Genomic DNA, 19,759 nt, shown 5'->3' on the forward strand with positions numbered 1-19,759 from the left:
CGTTCGTGAACGTGTGCGAGTGCTGAGGAAACCAAGCTGCTCCAAAAGAGAGGGCAGTGCGTTTCCCTACGCTCGGCGTGCACAGAGGGGCTCTAAGGGGCTACGGGCCTGGATGGTGCTTAGCAGAGCCAGGTGCGCCTGGGGTTACTCAGTGTTCCTGCCGGGAACAGGGCGCCCCGGCTAGCCTCCCAGGTGTCCAGAAGGCTGTGCTGCCGTTCAAGGTATGCAGAGCAGAGGCCACCGCCTCCTGGAAAGTGCAGCACGCCTCCGCTTCTGCACGGCAAACCAGGGCCTTACTTCCAGGCATGGCTTCATGCTGGGTGTGCCGGGAGCCACACAGCACGCTAAGGTGCTGACTTTCTCCTCGAGCAGAGTGACTTCAGGCACGAGGGCGGGCCTCGCAGTGTTGCAAGCACAGCGTTCTCTCATGGCAGCTCACACAAGGGCCATGACAGAGTCTTCCTGGGCACCTCGCACCCACCAGCCATTTTGTCCCGAAGGGCGTTCGAGGGCTCTGGAGAGGTAGCGCTCCTCAAGGAACGCGCAGTGTGTGGTTGCCCAGCACTCGGCACGCACGGGGGTCCTCCGAGGGAATCAACCAATGGACCTCGACGTTGCTCAGCCGGCCCACAGGTGTCTGGAGGCACTCAGGGACCTTGGAGGGAAAACGCTGCACGCCCGTGGGGCCTAGGAGTCCCCGGGCGTGTACTGCCTTGAAAGCAAAGCGACTAAGAACTCCCGGAAAGAGCTGCATGCCTCCCTTTCTGCACGGCTACTCAGGGCCTAACCTGGAGGCCAGTTCTCACGTTGAGGCTCCCTTTGGCTCTGGAGCCTGCCGTGCGGACCGCCACCGCGGCCGCGGCAGCCCCTGGTTTAGAGAGAGCAAACTCATGATTTTCCCCGAAGCACTCTTCCAGGGCTCACTGGCCTGTCGGGAGCCGGGAATGTCAGGGAGCGTCAAGGCAGGCATGAATGCCGCCCTCAAAATGGGAAAGCAGGGCTAGTTCCAGCAGGCCCCCGTGTTCATGGGCACACTCAGCGTACATCCCTGTGGTTTCTGACGAGTCCCAGGAGACACCGGTTACCCTGCGTTTCCTTCCCCGAGTCAACTTATCGCAGGAGGGAGTCCCGCATCCGGCGAACTGTCTCAACCAAGGAACGCCGTAGCCGCTCCTCTGGGCCTGGGGCTGCCTGCAGTGCCAAAGAAGGAACAGGACTTGAATTGCAGTAAGAACCCAAGCCGCCGTCCTCTAGGAGGCACGGTGCCTTCAGTCAGGAGGTCCTGGATGGAATGCGAAGACGAGGGTTACTCTGAGCGCAGCTCCGATTAGGGCAACGCGTAAGACCTCCGCGCCATGTGGGATGTGGCAGAACGGCGTTCGTGAACGTGTGCGAGTGCTGAGGAAACCAAGCTGCTCCAAAAGAGAGGGCAGTGCGTTTCCCTACGCTCGGCGTGCACAGAGGGGCTCTAAGGGGCTACGGGCCTGGATGGTGCTTAGCAGAGCCAGGTGCGCCTGGGGTTACTCAGTGTTCCTGCCGGGAACAGGGCGCCCCGGCTAGCCTCCCAGGTGTCCAGAAGGCTGTGCTGCCGTTCAAGGTATGCAGAGCAGAGGCCACCGCCTCCTGGAAAGTGCAGCACGCCTCCGCTTCTGCACGGCAAACCAGGGCCTTACTTCCAGGCATGGCTTCATGCTGGGTGTGCCGGGAGCCACACAGCACGCTAAGGTGCTGACTTTCTCCTCGAGCAGAGTGACTTCAGGCACGAGGGCGGGCCTCGCAGTGTTGCAAGCACAGCGTTCTCTCATGGCAGCTCACACAAGGGCCATGACAGAGTCTTCCTGGGCACCTCGCACCCACCAGCCATGTTGTCCCGAAGGGCGTTCGAGGGCTCTGGAGAGGTAGCGCTCCTCAAGGAACGCGCAGTGTGTGGTTGCCCAGCACTCGGCACGCACGGGGGTCCTCCGAGGGAATCAACCAATGGACCTCGACGTTGCTCAGCCGGCCCACAGGTGTCTGGAGGCACTCAGGGACCTTGGAGGGAAAACGCTGCACGCCCGTGGGGCCTAGGAGTCCCCGGGCGTGTACTGCCTTGAAAGCAAAGCGACTAAGAACTCCCGGAAAGAGCTGCATGCCTCCCTTTCTGCACGGCTACTCAGGGCCTAACCTGGAGGCCAGTTCTCACGTTGAGGCTCCCTTTGGCTCTGGAGCCTGCCGTGCGGACCGCCACCGCGGCCGCGGCAGCCCCTGGTTTAGAGAGAGCAAACTCATGATTTTCCCCGAAGCACTCTTCCAGGGCTCACTGGCCTGTCGGGAGCCGGGAATGTCAGGGAGCGTCAAGGCAGGCATGAATGCCGCCCTCAAAATGGGAAAGCAGGGCTAGTTCCAGCAGGCCCCCGTGTTCATGGGCACACTCAGCGTACATCCCTGTGGTTTCTGACGAGTCCCAGGAGACACCGGTTACCCTGCGTTTCCTTCCCCGAGTCAACTTATCGCAGGAGGGAGTCCCGCATCCGGCGAACTGTCTCAACCAAGGAACGCCGTAGCCGCTCCTCTGGGCCTGGGGCTGCCTGCAGTGCCAAAGAAGGAACAGGACTTGAATTGCAGTAAGAACCCAAGCCGCCGTCCTCTAGGAGGCACGGTGCCTTCAGTCAGGAGGTCCTGGATGGAATGCGAAGACGAGGGTTACTCTGAGCGCAGCTCCGATTAGGGCAACGCGTAAGACCTCCGCGCCATGTGGGATGTGGCAGAACGGCGTTCGTGAACGTGTGCGAGTGCTGAGGAAACCAAGCTGCTCCAAAAGAGAGGGCAGTGCGTTTCCCTACGCTCGGCTTGCACAGAGGGGCTCTAAGGGGCTACGGGCCTGGATGGTGCTTAGCAGAGCCAGGTGCGCCTGGGGTTACTCAGTGTTCCTGCCGGGAACAGGGCGCCCCGGCTAGCCTCCCAGGTGTCCAGAAGGCTGTGCTGCCGTTCAAGGTATGCAGAGCAGAGGCCACCGCCTCCTGGAAAGTGCAGCACGCCTCCGCTTCTGCACGGCAAACCAGGGCCTTACTTCCAGGCATGGCTTCATGCTGGGTGTGCCGGGAGCCACACAGCACGCTAAGGTGCTGACTTTCTCCTCGAGCAGAGTGACTTCAGGCACGAGGGCGGGCCTCGCAGTGTTGCAAGCACAGCGTTCTCTCATGGCAGCTCACACAAGGGCCATGACAGAGTCTTCCTGGGCACCTCGCACCCACCAGCCATGTTGTCCCGAAGGGCGTTCGAGGGCTCTGGAGAGGTAGCGCTCCTCAAGGAACGCGCAGTGTGTGGTTGCCCGGCACTCGGCACGCACGGGGGTCCTCCGAGGGAATCAACCAATGGACCTCGACGTTGCTCAGCCGGCCCACAGGTGTCTGGAGGCACTCAGGGACCTTGGAGGGAAAACGCTGCACGCCCGTGGGGCCTAGGAGTCCCCGGGCGTGTACTGCCTTGAAAGCAAAGCGACTAAGAACTCCCGGAAAGAGCTGCATGCCTCCCTTTCTGCACGGCTACTCAGGGCCTAACCTGGAGGCCAGTTCTCACGTTGAGGCTCCCTTTGGCTCTGGAGCCTGCCGTGCGGACCGCCACCGCGGCCGCGGAAGCCCCTGGTTTAGAGAGAGCAAACTCATGATTTTCCCCGAAGCACTCTTCCAGGGCTCACTGGCCTGTCGGGAGCCGGGAATGTCAGGGAGCGTCAAGGCAGGCATGAATGCCGCCCTCAAAATGGGAAAGCAGGGCTAGTTCCAGCAGGCCCCCGTGTTCATGGGCACACTCGGCGTACATCCCTGTGGTTTCTGACGAGTCCCAGGAGACACCGGTTACCCTGCGTTTCCTTCCCCGAGTCAACTTATCGCAGGAGGGAGTCCCGCATCCGGCGAACTGTCTCAACCAAGGAACGCCGTAGCCGCTCCTCTGGGCCTGGGGCTGCCTGCAGTGCCAAAGAAGGAACAGGACTTGAATTGCAGTAAGAACCCAAGCCGCCGTCCTCTAGGAGGCACGGTGCCTTCAGTCAGGAGGTCCTGGATGGAATGCGAAGACGAGGGTTACTCTGAGCGCAGCTCCGATTAGGGCAACGCGTAAGACCTCCGCGCCATGTGGGATGTGGCAGAACGGCGTTCGTGAACGTGTGCGAGTGCTGAGGAAACCAAGCTGCTCCAAAAGAGAGGGCAGTGCGTTTCCCTACGCTCGGCGTGCACAGAGGGGCTCTAAGGGGCTACGGGCCTGGATGGTGCTTAGCAGAGCCAGGTGCGCCTGGGGTTACTCAGTGTTCCTGCCGGGAACAGGGCGCCCCGGCTAGCCTCCCAGGTGTCCAGAAGGCTGTGCTGCCGTTCAAGGTATGCAGAGCAGAGGCCACCGCCTCCTGGAAAGTGCAGCACGCCTCCGCTTCTGCACGGCAAACCAGGGCCTTACTTCCAGGCATGGCTTCATGCTGGGTGTGCCGGGAGCCACACAGCACGCTAAGGTGCTGACTTTCTCCTCGAGCAGAGTGACTTCAGGCACGAGGGCGGGCCTCGCAGTGTTGCAAGCACAGCGTTCTCTCATGGCAGCTCACACAAGGGCCATGACAGAGTCTTCCTGGGCACCTCGCACCCACCAGCCATGTTGTCCCGAAGGGCGTTCGAGGGCTCTGGAGAGGTAGCGCTCCTCAAGGAACGCGCAGTGTGTGGTTGCCCGGCACTCGGCACGCACGGGGGTCCTCCGAGGGAATCAACCAATGGACCTCGACGTTGCTCAGCCGGCCCACAGGTGTCTGGAGGCACTCAGGGACCTTGGAGGGAAAACGCTGCACGCCCGTGGGGCCTAGGAGTCCCCGGGCGTGTACTGCCTTGAAAGCAAAGCGACTAAGAACTCCCGGAAAGAGCTGCATGCCTCCCTTTCTGCACGGCTACTCAGGGCCTAACCTGGAGGCCAGTTCTCACGTTGAGGCTCCCTTTGGCTCTGGAGCCTGCCGTGCGGACCGCCACCGCGGCCGCGGAAGCCCCTGGTTTAGAGAGAGCAAACTCATGATTTTCCCCGAAGCACTCTTCCAGGGCTCACTGGCCTGTCGGGAGCCGGGAATGTCAGGGAGCGTCAAGGCAGGCATGAATGCCGCCCTCAAAATGGGAAAGCAGGGCTAGTTCCAGCAGGCCCCCGTGTTCATGGGCACACTCGGCGTACATCCCTGTGGTTTCTGACGAGTCCCAGGAGACACCGGTTACCCTGCGTTTCCTTCCCCGAGTCAACTTATCGCAGGAGGGAGTCCCGCATCCGGCGAACTGTCTCAACCAAGGAACGCCGTAGCCGCTCCTCTGGGCCTGGGGCTGCCTGCAGTGCCAAAGAAGGAACAGGACTTGAATTGCAGTAAGAACCCAAGCCGCCGTCCTCTAGGAGGCGCGGTGCCTTCAGTCAGGAGGTCCTGGATGGAATGCGAAGACGAGGGTTACTCTGAGCGCAGCTCCGATTAGGGCAACGCGTAAGACCTCCGCGCCATGTGGGATGTGGCAGAACGGCGTTCGTGAACGTGTGCGAGTGCTGAGGAAACCAAGCTGCTCCAAAAGAGAGGGCAGTGCGTTCCCCTACGCTCGGCGTGCACAGAGGGGCTCTAAGGGGCTACGGGCCTGGATGGTGCTTAGCAGAGCCAGGTGCGCCTGGGGTTACTCAGTGTTCCTGCCGGGAACAGGGCGCCCCGGCTAGCCTCCCAGGTGTCCAGAAGGCTGTGCTGCCGTTCAAGGTATGCAGAGCAGAGGCCACCGCCTCCTGGAAAGTGCAGCACGCCTCCGCTTCTGCACGGCAAACCAGGGCCTTACTTACAGGCATGGCTTCATGCGGGGTGTGCCGGGAGCCACACAGCACGCTAAGGTGCTGACTTTCTCCTCGAGCAGAGTGACTTCAGGCACGAGGGCGGGCCTCGCAGTGTTGCAAGCACAGCGTTCTCTCATGGCAGCTCACACAAGGGCCATGACAGAGTCTTCCTGGGCACCTCGCACCCACCAGCCATGTTGTCCCGAAGGGCGTTCGAGGGCTCTGGAGATGTAGCGCTCCTCAAGGAACGCGCAGTGTGTGGTTGCCCGGCACTCGGCACGCACGGGGGTCCTCCGAGGGAATCAACCAATGGACCTCGACGTTGCTCAGCCGGCCCACAGGTGTCTGGAGGCACTCAGGGACCTTGGAGGGAAAACGCTGCACGCCCCTGGGGCCTAGGAGTCCCCGGGCGTGTACTGCCTTGAAAGCAAAGCGACTAAGAACTCCCGGAAAGAGCTGCATGCCTCCCTTTCTGCACGGCTACTCAGGGCCTAACCTGGAGGCCAGTTCTCACGTTGAGGCTCCCTTTGGCTCTGGAGCCTGCCGTGCGGACCGCCACCGCGGCCGCGGCAGCCCCTGGTTTAGAGAGAGCAAACTCATGATTTTCCCCAAAGCACTCTTCCAGGGCTCACTGGCCTGTCGGGAGCCGGGAATGTCAGGGAGCGTCAAGGCAGGCATGAATGCCGCCCTCAAAATGGGAAAGCAGGGCTAGTTCCAGCAGGCCCCCGTGTTCATGGGCACACTCAGCGTACATCCCTGTGGTTTCTGACGAGTCCCAGGAGACACCGGTTACCCTGCGTTTCCTTCCCCGAGTCAACTTATCGCAGGAGGGAGTCCCGCATCCAGCGAACTGTCTCAACCAAGGAACGCCGTAGCCGCTCCTCTGGGCCTGGGGCTGCCTGCAGTGCCAAAGAAGGAACAGGACTTGAATTGCAGTAAGAACCCAAGCCGCCGTCCTCTAGGAGGCGCGGTGCCTTCAGTCAGGAGGTCCTGGATGGAATGCGAAGACGAGGGTTACTCTGAGCGCAGCTCCGATTAGGGCAACGCGTAAGACCTCCGCGCCATGTGGGATGTGGCAGAACGGCGTTCGTGAACGTGTGCGAGTGCTGAGGAAACCAAGCTGCTCCAAAAGAGAGGGCAGTGCGTTCCCCTACGCTCGGCGTGCACAGAGGGGCTCTAAGGGGCTACGGGCCTGGATGGTGCTTAGCAGAGCCAGGTGCGCCTGGGGTTACTCAGTGTTCCTGCCGGGAACAGGGCGCCCCGGCTAGCCTCCCAGGTGTCCAGAAGGCTGTGCTGCCGTTCAAGGTATGCAGAGCAGAGGCCACCGCCTCCTGGAAAGTGCAGCACGCCTCCGCTTCTGCACGGCAAACCAGGGCCTTACTTCCAGGCATGGCTTCATGCTGGGTGTGCCGGGAGCCACACAGCACGCTAAGGTGCTGACTTTCTCCTCGAGCAGAGTGACTTCAGGCACGAGGGCGGGCCTCGCAGTGTTGCAAGCACAGCGTTCTCTCATGGCAGCTCACACAAGGGCCATGACAGAGTCTTCCTGGGCACCTCGCACCCACCAGCCATGTTGTCCCGAAGGGCGTTCGAGGGCTCTGGAGAGGTAGCGCTCCTCAAGGAACGCGCAGTGTGTGGTTGCCCGGCACTCGGCACGCACGGGGGTCCTCCGAGGGAATCAACCAATGGACCTCGACGTTGCTCAGCCGGCCCACAGGTGTCTGGAGGCACTCAGGGACCTTGGAGGGAAAACGCTGCACGCCCGTGGGGCCTAGGAGTCCCCGGGCGTGTACTGCCTTGAAAGCAAAGCGACTAAGAACTCCCGGAAAGAGCTGCATGCCTCCCTTTCTGCACGGCTACTCAGGGCCTAACCTGGAGGCCAGTTCTCACGTTGAGGCTCCCTTTGGCTCTGGAGCCTGCCGTGCGGACCGCCACCGCGGCCGCGGAAGCCCCTGGTTTAGAGAGAGCAAACTCATGATTTTCCCCGAAGCACTCTTCCAGGGCTCACTGGCCTGTCGGGAGCCGGGAATGTCAGGGAGCGTCAAGGCAGGCATGAATGCCGCCCTCAAAATGGGAAAGCAGGGCTAGTTCCAGCAGGCCCCCGTGTTCATGGGCACACTCGGCGTACATCCCTGTGGTTTCTGACGAGTCCCAGGAGACACCGGTTACCCTGCGTTTCCTTCCCCGAGTCAACTTATCGCAGGAGGGAGTCCCGCATCCAGCGAACTGTCTCAACCAAGGAACGCCGTAGCCGCTCCTCTGGGCCTGGGGCTGCCTGCAGTGCCAAAGAAGGAACAGGACTTGAATTGCAGTAAGAACCCAAGCCGCCGTCCTCTAGGAGGCGCGGTGCCTTCAGTCAGGAGGTCCTGGATGGAATGCGAAGACGAGGGTTACTCTGAGCGCAGCTCCGATTAGGGCAACGCGTAAGACCTCCGCGCCATGTGGGATGTGGCAGAACGGCGTTCGTGAACGTGTGCGAGTGCTGAGGAAACCAAGCTGCTCCAAAAGAGAGGGCAGTGCGTTCCCCTACGCTCGGCGTGCACAGAGGGGCTCTAAGGGGCTACGGGCCTGGATGGTGCTTAGCAGAGCCAGGTGCGCCTGGGGTTACTCAGTGTTCCTGCCGGGAACAGGGCGCCCCGGCTAGCCTCCCAGGTGTCCAGAAGGCTGTGCTGCCATTCAAGGTATGCAGAGCAGAGGCCACCGCCTCCTGGAAAGTGCAGCACGCCTCCGCTTCTGCACGGCAAACCAGGGCCTTACTTACAGGCATGGCTTCATGCGGGGTGTGCCGGGAGCCACACAGCACGCTAAGGTGCTGACTTTCTCCTCGAGCAGAGTGACTTCAGGCACGAGGGCGGGCCTCGCAGTGTTGCAAGCACAGCGTTCTCTCATGGCAGCTCACACAAGGGCCATGACAGAGTCTTCCTGGGCACCTCGCACCCACCAGCCATGTTGTCCCGAAGGGCGTTCGAGGGCTCTGGAGATGTAGCGCTCCTCAAGGAACGCGCAGTGTGTGGTTGCCCGGCACTCGGCACGCACGGGGGTCCTCCGAGGGAATCAACCAATGGACCTCGACGTTGCTCAGCCGGCCCACAGGTGTCTGGAGGCACTCAGGGACCTTGGAGGGAAAACGCTGCACGCCCGTGGGGCCTAGGAGTCCCCGGGCGTGTACTGCCTTGAAAGCAAAGCGACTAAGAACTCCCGGAAAGAGCTGCATGCCTCCCTTTCTGCACGGCTACTCAGGGCCTAACCTGGAGGCCAGTTCTCACGTTGAGGCTCCCTTTGGCTCTGGAGCCTGCCGTGCGGACCGCCACCGCGGCCGCGGAAGCCCCTGGTTTAGAGAGAGCAAACTCATGATTTTCCCCGAAGCACTCTTCCAGGGCTCACTGGCCTGTCGGGAGCCGGGAATGTCAGGGAGCGTCAAGGCAGGCATGAATGCCGCCCTCAAAATGGGAAAGCAGGGCTAGTTCCAGCAGGCCCCCGTGTTCATGGGCACACTCGGCGTACATCCCTGTGGTTTCTGACGAGTCCCAGGAGACACCGGTTACCCTGCGTTTCCTTCCCCGAGTCAACTTATCGCAGGAGGGAGTCCCGCATCCAGCGAACTGTCTCAACCAAGGAACGCCGTAGCCGCTCCTCTGGGCCTGGGGCTGCCTGCAGTGCCAAAGAAGGAACAGGACTTGAATTGCAGTAAGAACCCAAGCCGCCGTCCTCTAGGAGGCGCGGTGCCTTCAGTCAGGAGGTCCTGGATGGAATGCGAAGACGAGGGTTACTCTGAGCGCAGCTCCGATTAGGGCAACGCGTAAGACCTCCGCGCCATGTGGGATGTGGCAGAACGGCGTTCGTGAACGTGTGCGAGTGCTGAGGAAACCAAGCTGCTCCAAAAGAGAGGGCAGTGCGTTCCCCTACGCTCGGCGTGCACAGAGGGGCTCTAAGGGGCTACGGGCCTGGATGGTGCTTAGCAGAGCCAGGTGCGCCTGGGGTTACTCAGTGTTCCTGCCGGGAACAGGGCGCCCCGGCTAGCCTCCCAGGTGTCCAGAAGGCTGTGCTGCCATTCAAGTTATGCAGAGCAGAGGCCACCGCCTCCTGGAAAGTGCAGCACGCCTCCGCTTCTGCACGGCAAACCAGGGCCTTACTTACAGGCATGGCTTCATGCGGGGTGTGCCGGGAGCCACACAGCACGCTAAGGTGCTGACTTTCTCCTCGAGCAGAGTGACTTCAGGCACGAGGGCGGGCCTCGCAGTGTTGCAAGCACAGCGTTCTCTCATGGCAGCTCACACAAGGGCCATGACAGAGTCTTCCTGGGCACCTCGCACCCACCAGCCATGTTGTCCCGAAGGGCGTTCGAGGGCTCTGGAGATGTAGCGCTCCTCAAGGAACGCGCAGTGTGTGGTTGCCCGGCACTCGGCACGCACGGGGGTCCTCCGAGGGAATCAACCAATGGACCTCGACGTTGCTCAGCCGGCCCACAGGTGTCTGGAGGCACTCAGGGACCTTGGAGGGAAAACGCTGCACGCCCCTGGGGCCTAGGAGTCCCCGGGCGTGTACTGCCTTGAAAGCAAAGCGACTAAGAACTCCCGGAAAGAGCTGCATGCCTCCCTTTCTGCACGGCTACTCAGGGCCTAACCTGGAGGCCAGTTCTCACGTTGAGGCTCCCTTTGGCTCTGGAGCCTGCCGTGCGGACCGCCACCGCGGCCGCGGAAGCCCCTGGTTTAGAGAGAGCAAACTCATGATTTTCCCCGAAGCACTCTTCCAGGGCTCACTGGCCTGTCGGGAGCCGGGAATGTCAGGGAGCGTCAAGGCAGGCATGAATGCCGCCCTCAAAATGGGAAAGCAGGGCTAGTTCCAGCAGGCCCCCGTGTTCATGGGCACACTCAGCGTACATCCCTGTGGTTTCTGACGAGTCCCAGGAGACACCGGTTACCCTGCGTTTCCTTCCCCGAGTCAACTTATCGCAGGAGGGAGTCCCGCATCCAGCGAACTGTCTCAACCAAGGAACGCCGTAGCCGCTCCTCTGGGCCTGGGGCTGCCTGCAGTGCCAAAGAAGGAACAGGACTTGAATTGCAGTAAGAACCCAAGCCGCCGTCCTCTAGGAGGCGCGGTGCCTTCAGTCAGGAGGTCCTGGATGGAATGCGAAGACGAGGGTTACTCTGAGCGCAGCTCCGATTAGGGCAACGCGTAAGACCTCCGCGCCATGTGGGATGTGGCAGAACGGCGTTCGTGAACGTGTGCGAGTGCTGAGGAAACCAAGCTGCTCCAAAAGAGAGGGCAGTGCGTTCCCCTACGCTCGGCGTGCACAGAGGGGCTCTAAGGGGCTACGGGCCTGGATGGTGCTTAGCAGAGCCAGGTGCGCCTGGGGTTACTCAGTGTTCCTGCCGGGAACAGGGCGCCCCGGCTAGCCTCCCAGGTGTCCAGAAGGCTGTGCTGCCGTTCAAGGTATGCAGAGCAGAGGCCACCGCCTCCTGGAAAGTGCAGCACGCCTCCGCTTCTGCACGGCAAACCAGGGCCTTACTTCCAGGCATGGCTTCATGCGGGGTGTGCCGGGAGCCACACAGCACGCTAAGGTGCTGACTTTCTCCTCGAGCAGAGTGACTTCAGGCACGAGGGCGGGCCTCGCAGTGTTGCAAGCACAGCGTTCTCTCATGGCAGCTCACACAAGGGCCATGACAGAGTCTTCCTGGGCACCTCGCACCCACCAGCCATGTTGTCCCGAAGGGCGTTCGAGGGCTCTGGAGAGGTAGCGCTCCTCAAGGAACGCGCAGTGTGTGGTTGCCCGGCACTCGGCACGCACGGGGGTCCTCCGAGGGAATCAACCAATGGACCTCGACGTTGCTCAGCCGGCCCACAGGTGTCTGGAGGCACTCAGGGACCTTGGAGGGAAAACGCTGCACGCCCCTGGGGCCTAGGAGTCCCCGGGCGTGTACTGCCTTGAAAGCAAAGCGACTAAGAACTCCCGGAAAGAGCTGCATGCCTCCCTTTCTGCACGGCTACTCAGGGCCTAACCTGGAGGCCAGTTCTCACGTTGAGGCTCCCTTTGGCTCTGGAGCCTGCCGTGCGGACCGCCACCGCGGCCGCGGAAGCCCCTGGTTTAGAGAGAGCAAACTCATGATTTTCCCCGAAGCACTCTTCCAGGGCTCACTGGCCTGTCGGGAGCCGGGAATGTCAGGGAGCGTCAAGGCAGGCATGAAGGCCGCCCTCAAAATGGGAAAGCAGGGCTAGTTCCAGCAGGCCCCCGTGTTCATGGGCACACTCAGCGTACATCCCTGTGGTTTCTGACGAGTCCCAGGAGACACCGGTTACCCTGCGTTTCCTTCCCCGAGTCAACTTATCGCAGGAGGGAGTCCCGCATCCAGCGAACTGTCTCAACCAAGGAACGCCGTAGCCGCTCCTCTGGGCCTGGGGCTGCCTGCAGTGCCAAAGAAGGAACAGGACTTGAATTGCAGTAAGAACCCAAGCCGCCGTCCTCTAGGAGGCGCGGTGCCTTCAGTCAGGAGGTCCTGGATGGAATGCGAAGACGAGGGTTACTCTGAGCGCAGCTCCGATTAGGGCAACGCGTAAGACCTCCGTGCCATGTGGGATGTGGCAGAACGGCGTTCGTGAACGTGTGCGAGTGCTGAGGAAACCAAGCTGCTCCAAAAGAGAGGGCAGTGCGTTCCCCTACGCTCGGCGTGCACAGAGGGGCTCTAAGGGGCTACGGGCCTGGATGGTGCTTAGCAGAGCCAGGTGCGCCTGGGGTTACTCAGTGTTCCTGCCGGGAACAGGGCGCCCCGGCTAGCCTCCCAGGTGTCCAGAAGGCTGTGCTGCCGTTCAAGGTATGCAGAGCAGAGGCCACCGCCTCCTGGAAAGTGCAGCACGCCTCCGCTTCTGCACGGCAAACCAGGGCCTTACTTCCAGGCATGGCTTCATGCGGGGTGTGCCGGGAGCCACACAGCACGCTAAGGTGCTGACTTTCTCCTCGAGCAGAGTGACTTCAGGCACGAGGGCGGGCCTCGCAGTGTTGCAAGCACAGCGATCTCTCATGGCAGCTCACACAAGGGCCATGACAGAGTCTTCCTGGGCACCTCGCACCCACCAGCCATGTTGTCCCGAAGGGCGTTCGAGGGCTCTGGAGAGGTAGCGCTCCTCAAGGAACGCGCAGTGTGTGGTTGCCCGGCACTCGGCACGCACGGGGGTCCTCCGAGGGAATCAACCAATGGACCTCGACGTTGCTCAGCCGGCCCACAGGTGTCTGGAGGCACTCAGGGACCTTGGAGGGAAAACGCTGCACGCCCCTGGGGCCTAGGAGTCCCCGGGCGTGTACTGCCTTGAAAGCAAAGCGACTAAGAACTCCCGGAAAGAGCTGCATGCCTCCCTTTCTGCACGGCTACTCAGGGCCTAACCTGGAGGCCAGTTCTCACGTTGAGGCTCCCTTTGGCTCTGGAGCCTGCCGTGCGGACCGCCACCGCGGCCGCGGAAGCCCCTGGTTTAGAGAGAGCAAACTCATGATTTTCCCCGAAGCACTCTTCCAGGGCTCACTGGCCTGTCGGGAGCCGGGAATGTCAGGGAGCGTCAAGGCAGGCATGAATGCCGCCCTCAAAATGGGAAAGCAGGGCTAGTTCCAGCAGGCCCCCGTGTTCATGGGCACACTTGGCGTACATCCCTGTGGTTTCTGACGAGTCCCAGGAGACACCGGTTACCCTGCGTTTCCTTCCCCGAGTCAACTTATCGCAGGAGGGAGTCCCGCATCCAGCGAACTGTCTCAACCAAGGAACGCCGTAGCCGCTCCTCTGGGCCTGGGGCTGCCTGCAGTGCCAAAGAAGGAACAGGACTTGAATTGCAGTAAGAACCCAAGCCGCCGTCCTCTAGGAGGCGCGGTGCCTTCAGTCAGGAGGTCCTGGATGGAATGCGAAGACGAGGGTTACTCTGAGCGCAGCTCCGATTAGGGCAACGCGTAAGACCTCCGCGCCATGTGGGATGTGGCAGAACGGCGTTCGTGAACGTGTGCGAGTGCTGAGGAAACCAAGCTGCTCCAAAAGAGAGGGCAGTGCGTTCCCCTACGCTCGGCGTGCACAGAGGGGCTCTAAGGGGCTACGGGCCTGGATGGTGCTTAGCAGAGCCAGGTGCGCCTGGGGTTACTCAGTGTTCCTGCCGGGAACAGGGCGCCCCGGCTAGCCTCCCAGGTGTCCAGAAGGCTGTGTTGCCGTTCAAGGTATGCAGAGCAGAGGCCACCACCTCCTGGAAAGTGCAGCACGCCTCCGCTTCTGCACGGCAAACCAGGGCCTTACTTCCAGGCATGGCTTCATGCGGGGTGTGCCGGGAGCCACACAGCACGCTAAGGTGCTGACTTTCTCCTCGAGCAGAGTGACTTCAGGCACGAGGGCGGGCCTCGCAGTGTTGCAAGCACAGCGTTCTCTCATGGCAGCTCACACAAGGGCCATGACAGAGTCTTCCTGGGCACCTCGCACCCACCAGCCATGTTGTCCCGAAGGGCGTTCGAGGGCTCTGGAGAGGTAGCGCTCCTCAAGGAACGCGCAGTGTGTGGTTGCCCGGCACTCGGCACGCACGGGGGTCCTCCGAGGGAATCAACCAATGGACCTCGACGTTGCTCAGCCGGCCCACAGGTGTCTGGAGGCACTCAGGGACCTTGGAGGGAAAACGCTGCACGCCCCTGGGGCCTAGGAGTCCCCGGGCGTGTACTGCCTTGAAAGCAAAGCGACTAAGAACTCCCGGAAAGAGCTGCATGCCTCCCTTTCTGCACGGCTACTCAGGGCCTAACCTGGAGGCCAGTTCTCACGTTGAGGCTCCCTTTGGCTCTGGAGCCTGCCGTGCGGACCGCCACCGCGGCCGCGGAAGCCCCTGGTTTAGAGAGAGCAAACTCATGATTTTCCCCGAAGCACTCTTCCAGGGCTCACTGGCCTGTCGGGAGCCGGGAATGTCAGGGAGCGTCAAGGCAGGCATGAATGCCGCCCTCAAAATGGGAAAGCAGGGCTAGTTCCAGCAGGCCCCCGTGTTCATGGGCACACTCGGCGTACATCCCTGTGGTTTCTGACGAGTCCCAGGAGACACCGGTTACCCTGCGTTTCCTTCCCCGAGTCAACTTATCGCAGGAGGGAGTCCCGCATCCAGCGAACTGTCTCAACCAAGGAACGCCGTAGCCGCTCCTCTGGGCCTGGGGCTGCCTGCAGTGCCAAAGAAGGAACAGGACTTGAATTGCAGTAAGAACCCAAGCCGCCGTCCTCTAGGAGGCGCGGTGCCTTCAGTCAGGAGGTCCTGGATGGAATGCGAAGACGAGGGTTACTCTGAGCGCAGCTCCGATTAGGGCAACGCGTAAGACCTCCGCGCCATGTGGGATGTGGCAGAACGGCGTTCGTGAACGTGTGCGAGTGCTGAGGAAACCAAGCTGCTCCAAAAGAGAGGGCAGTGCGTTCCCCTACGCTCGGCGTGCACAGAGGGGCTCTAAGGGGCTACGGGCCTGGATGGTGCTTAGCAGAGCCAGGTGCGCCTGGGGTTACTCAGTGTTCCTGCCGGGAACAGGGCGCCCCGGCTAGCCTCCCAGGTGTCCAGAAGGCTGTGCTGCCGTTCAAGGTATGCAGAGCAGAGGCCACCGCCTCCTGGAAAGTGCAGCACGCCTCCGCTTCTGCACGGCAAACCAGGGCCTTACTTCCAGGCATGGCTTCATGCGGGGTGTGCCGGGAGCCACACAGCACGCTAAGGTGCTGACTTTCTCCTCGAGCAGAGTGACTTCAGGCACGAGGGCGGGCCTCGCAGTGTTGCAAGCACAGCGTTCTCTCATGGCAGCTCACACAAGGGCCATGACAGAGTCTTCCTGGGCACCTCGCACCCACCAGCCATGTTGTCCCGAAGGGCGTTCGAGGGCTCTGGAGAGGTAGCGCTCCTCAAGGAACGCGCAGTGTGTGGTTGCCCGGCACTCGGCACGCACGGGGGTCCTCCGAGGGAATCAACCAATGGACCTCGACGTTGCTCAGCCGGCCCACAGGTGTCTGGAGGCACTCAGGGACCTTGGAGGGAAAACGCTGCACGCCCCTGGGGCCTAGGAGTCCCCGGGCGTGTACTGCCTTGAAAGCAAAGCGACTAAGAACTCCCGGAAAGAGCTGCATGCCTCCCTTTCTGCACGGCTACTCAGGGCCTAACCTGGAGGCCAGTTCTCACGTTGAGGCTCCCTTTGGCTCTGGAGCCTGCCGTGCGGACCGCCACCGCGGCCGCGGAAGCCCCTGGTTTAGAGAGAGCAAACTCATGATTTTCCCCGAAGCACTCTTCCAGGGCTCACTGGCCTGTCGGGAGCCGGGAATGTCAGGGAGCGTCAAGGCAGGCATGAATGCCGCCCTCAAAATGGGAAAGCAGGGCTAGTTCCAGCAGGCCCCCGTGTTCATGGGCACACTCAGCGTACATCCCTGTGGTTTCTGACGAGTCCCAGGAGACACCGGTTACCCTGCGTTTCCTTCCCCGAGTCAACTTATCGCAGGAGGGAGTCCCGCATCCAGCGAACTGTCTCAACCAAGGAACGCCATAGCCGCTCCTCTTGGCCTGGGGCTGCCTGCAGTGCCAAAGAAGGAACAGGACTTGAATTGCAGTAAGAACCCAAGCCGCCGTCCTCTAGGAGGCACGGTGCCTTCAGTCAGGAGGTCCTGGATGGAATGCGAAGACGAGGGTTACTCTGAGCGCAGCTCCGATTAGGGCAACGCGTAAGACCTCCGCGCCATGTGGGATGTGGCAGAACGGCGTTCGTGAACGTGTGCGAGTGCTGAGGAAACCAAGCTGCTCCAAAAGAGAGGGCAGTGCGTTCCCCTACGCTCGGCGTGCACAGAGGGGCTCTAAGGGGCTACGGGCCTGGATGGTGCTTAGCAGAGCCAGGTGCGCCTGGGGTTACTCAGTGTTCCTGCCGGGAACAGGGCGCCCCGGCTAGCCTCCCAGGTGTCCAGAAGGCTGTGCTGCCGTTCAAGGTATGCAGAGCAGAGGCCACCGCCTCCTGGAAAGTGCAGCACGCCTCCGCTTCTGCACGGCAAACCAGGGCCTTACTTCCAGGCATGGCTTCATGCGGGGTGTGCCGGGAGCCACACAGCACGCTAAGGTGCTGACTTTCTCCTCGAGCAGAGTGACTTCAGGCACGAGGGCGGGCCTCGCAGTGTTGCAAGCACAGCGTTCTCTCATGGCAGCTCACACAAGGGCCATGACAGAGTCTTCCTGGGCACCTCGCACCCACCAGCCATGTTGTCCCGAAGGGCGTTCGAGGGCTCTGGAGAGGTAGCGCTCCTCAAGGAACGCGCAGTGTGTGGTTGCCCAGCACTCGGCACGCACGGGGGTCCTCCGAGGGAATCAACCAATGGACCTCGACGTTGCTCAGCCGGCCCACAGGTGTCTGGAGGCACTCAGGGACCTTGGAGGGAAAACGCTGCACGCCCCTGGGGCCTAGGAGTCCCCGGGCGTGTACTGCCTTGAAAGCAAAGCGACTAAGAACTCCCGGAAAGAGCTGCATGCCTCCCTTTCTGCACGGCTACTCAGGGCCTAACCTGGAGGCCAGTTCTCACGTTGAGGCTCCCTTTGGCTCTGGAGCCTGCCGTGCGGACCGCCACCGCGGCCGCGGAAGCCCCTGGTTTAGAGAGAGCAAACTCATGATTTTCCCCGAAGCACTCTTCCAGGGCTCACTGGCCTGTCGGGAGCCGGGAATGTCAGGGAGCGTCAAGGCAGGCATGAATGCCGCCCTCAAAATGGGAAAGCAGGGCTAGTTCCAGCAGGCCCCCGTGTTCATGGGCACACTCAGCGTACATCCCTGTGGTTTCTGACGAGTCCCAGGAGACACCGGTTACCCTGCGTTTCCTTCCCCGAGTCAACTTATCGCAGGAGGGAGTCCCGCATCCAGCGAACTGTCTCAACCAAGGAACGCCGTAGCCGCTCCTCTGGGCCTGGGGCTGCCTGCAGTGCCAAAGAAGGAACAGGACTTGAATTGCAGTAAGAACCCAAGCCGCCGTCCTCTAGGAGGCGCGGTGCCTTCAGTCAGGAGGTCCTGGATGGAATGCGAAGACGAGGGTTACTCTGAGCGCAGCTCCGATTAGGGCAACGCGTAAGACCTCCGCGCCATGTGGGATGTGGCAGAACGGCGTTCGTGAACGTGTGCGAGTGCTGAGGAAACCAAGCTGCTCCAAAAGAGAGGGCAGTGCGTTCCCCTACGCTCGGCGTGCACAGAGGGGCTCTAAGGGGCTACGGGCCTGGATGGTGCTTAGCAGAGCCAGGTGCGCCTGGGGTTACTCAGTGTTCCTGCCGGGAACAGGGCGCCCCGGCTAGCCTCCCAGGTGTCCAGAAGGCTGTGCTGCCGTTCAAGGTATGCAGAGCAGAGGCCACCGCCTCCTGGAAAGTGCAGCACGCCTCCGCTTCTGCACGGCAAACCAGGGCCTTACTTCCAGGCATGGCTTCATGCGGGGTGTGCCGGGAGCCACACAGCACGCTAAGGTGCTGACTTTCTCCTCGAGCAGAGTGACTTCAGGCACGAGGGCGGGCCTCGCAGTGTTGCAAGCACAGCGTTCTCTCATGGCAGCTCACACAAGGGCCATGACAGAGTCTTCCTGGGCACCTCGCACCCACCAGCCATGTTGTCCCGAAGGGCGTTCGAGGGCTCTGGAGAGGTAGCGCTCCTCAAGGAACGCGCAGTGTGTGGTTGCCCGGCACTCGGCACGCACGGGGGTCCTCCGAGGGAATCAACCAATGGACCTCGACGTTGCTCAGCCGGCCCACAGGTGTCTGGAGGCACTCAGGGACCTTGGAGGGAAAACGCTGCACGCCCCTGGGGCCTAGGAGTCCCCGGGCGTGTACTGCCTTGAAAGCAAAGCGACTAAGAACTCCCGGAAAGAGCTGCATGCCTCCCTTTCTGCACGGCTACTCAGGGCCTAACCTGGAGGCCAGTTCTCACGTTGAGGCTCCCTTTGGCTCTGGAGCCTGCCGTGCGGACCGCCACCGCGGCCGCGGAAGCCCCTGGTTTAGAGAGAGCAAACTCATGATTTTCCCCGAAGCACTCTTCCAGGGCTCACTGGCCTGTCGGGAGCCGGGAATGTCAGGGAGCGTCAAGGCAGGCATGAATGCCGCCCTCAAAATGGGAAAGCAGGGCTAGTTCCAGCAGGCCCCCGTGTTCATGGGCACACTCAGCGTACATCCCTGTGGTTTCTGACGAGTCCCAGGAGACACCGGTTACCCTGCGTTTCCTTCCCCGAGTCAACTTATCGCAGGAGGGAGTCCCGCATCCAGCGAACTGTCTCAACCAAGGAACGCCATAGCCGCTCCTCTTGGCCTGGGGCTGCCTGCAGTGCCAAAGAAGGAACAGGACTTGAATTGCAGTAAGAACCCAAGCCGCCGTCCTCTAGGAGGCACGGTGCCTTCAGTCAGGAGGTCCTGGATGGAATGCGAAGACGAGGGTTACTCTGAGCGCAGCTCCGATTAGGGCAACGCGTAAGACCTCCGCGCCATGTGGGATGTGGCAGAACGGCGTTCGTGAACGTGTGCGAGTGCTGAGGAAACCAAGCTGCTCCAAAAGAGAGGGCAGTGCGTTCCCCTACGCTCGGCGTGCACAGAGGGGCTCTAAGGGGCTACGGGCCTGGATGGTGCTTAGCAGAGCCAGGTGCGCCTGGGGTTACTCAGTGTTCCTGCCGGGAACAGGGCGCCCCGGCTAGCCTCCCAGGTGTCCAGAAGGCTGTGCTGCCGTTCAAGGTATGCAGAGCAGAGGCCACCGCCTCCTGGAAAGTGCAGCACGCCTCCGCTTCTGCACGGCAAACCAGGGCCTTACTTCCAGGCATGGCTTCATGCGGGGTGTGCCGGGAGCCACACAGCACGCTAAGGTGCTGACTTTCTCCTCGAGCAGAGTGACTTCAGGCACGAGGGCGGGCCTCGCAGTGTTGCAAGCACAGCGTTCTCTCATGGCAGCTCACACAAGGGCCATGACAGAGTCTTCCTGGGCACCTCGCACCCACCAGCCATGTTGTCC

Source organism: Lagenorhynchus albirostris, chromosome 8 (assembly GCF_949774975.1).
Source record: "Lagenorhynchus albirostris chromosome 8, mLagAlb1.1, whole genome shotgun sequence".
NCBI classification, from domain to species: Eukaryota; Metazoa; Chordata; class Mammalia; order Artiodactyla; family Delphinidae; genus Lagenorhynchus; species Lagenorhynchus albirostris.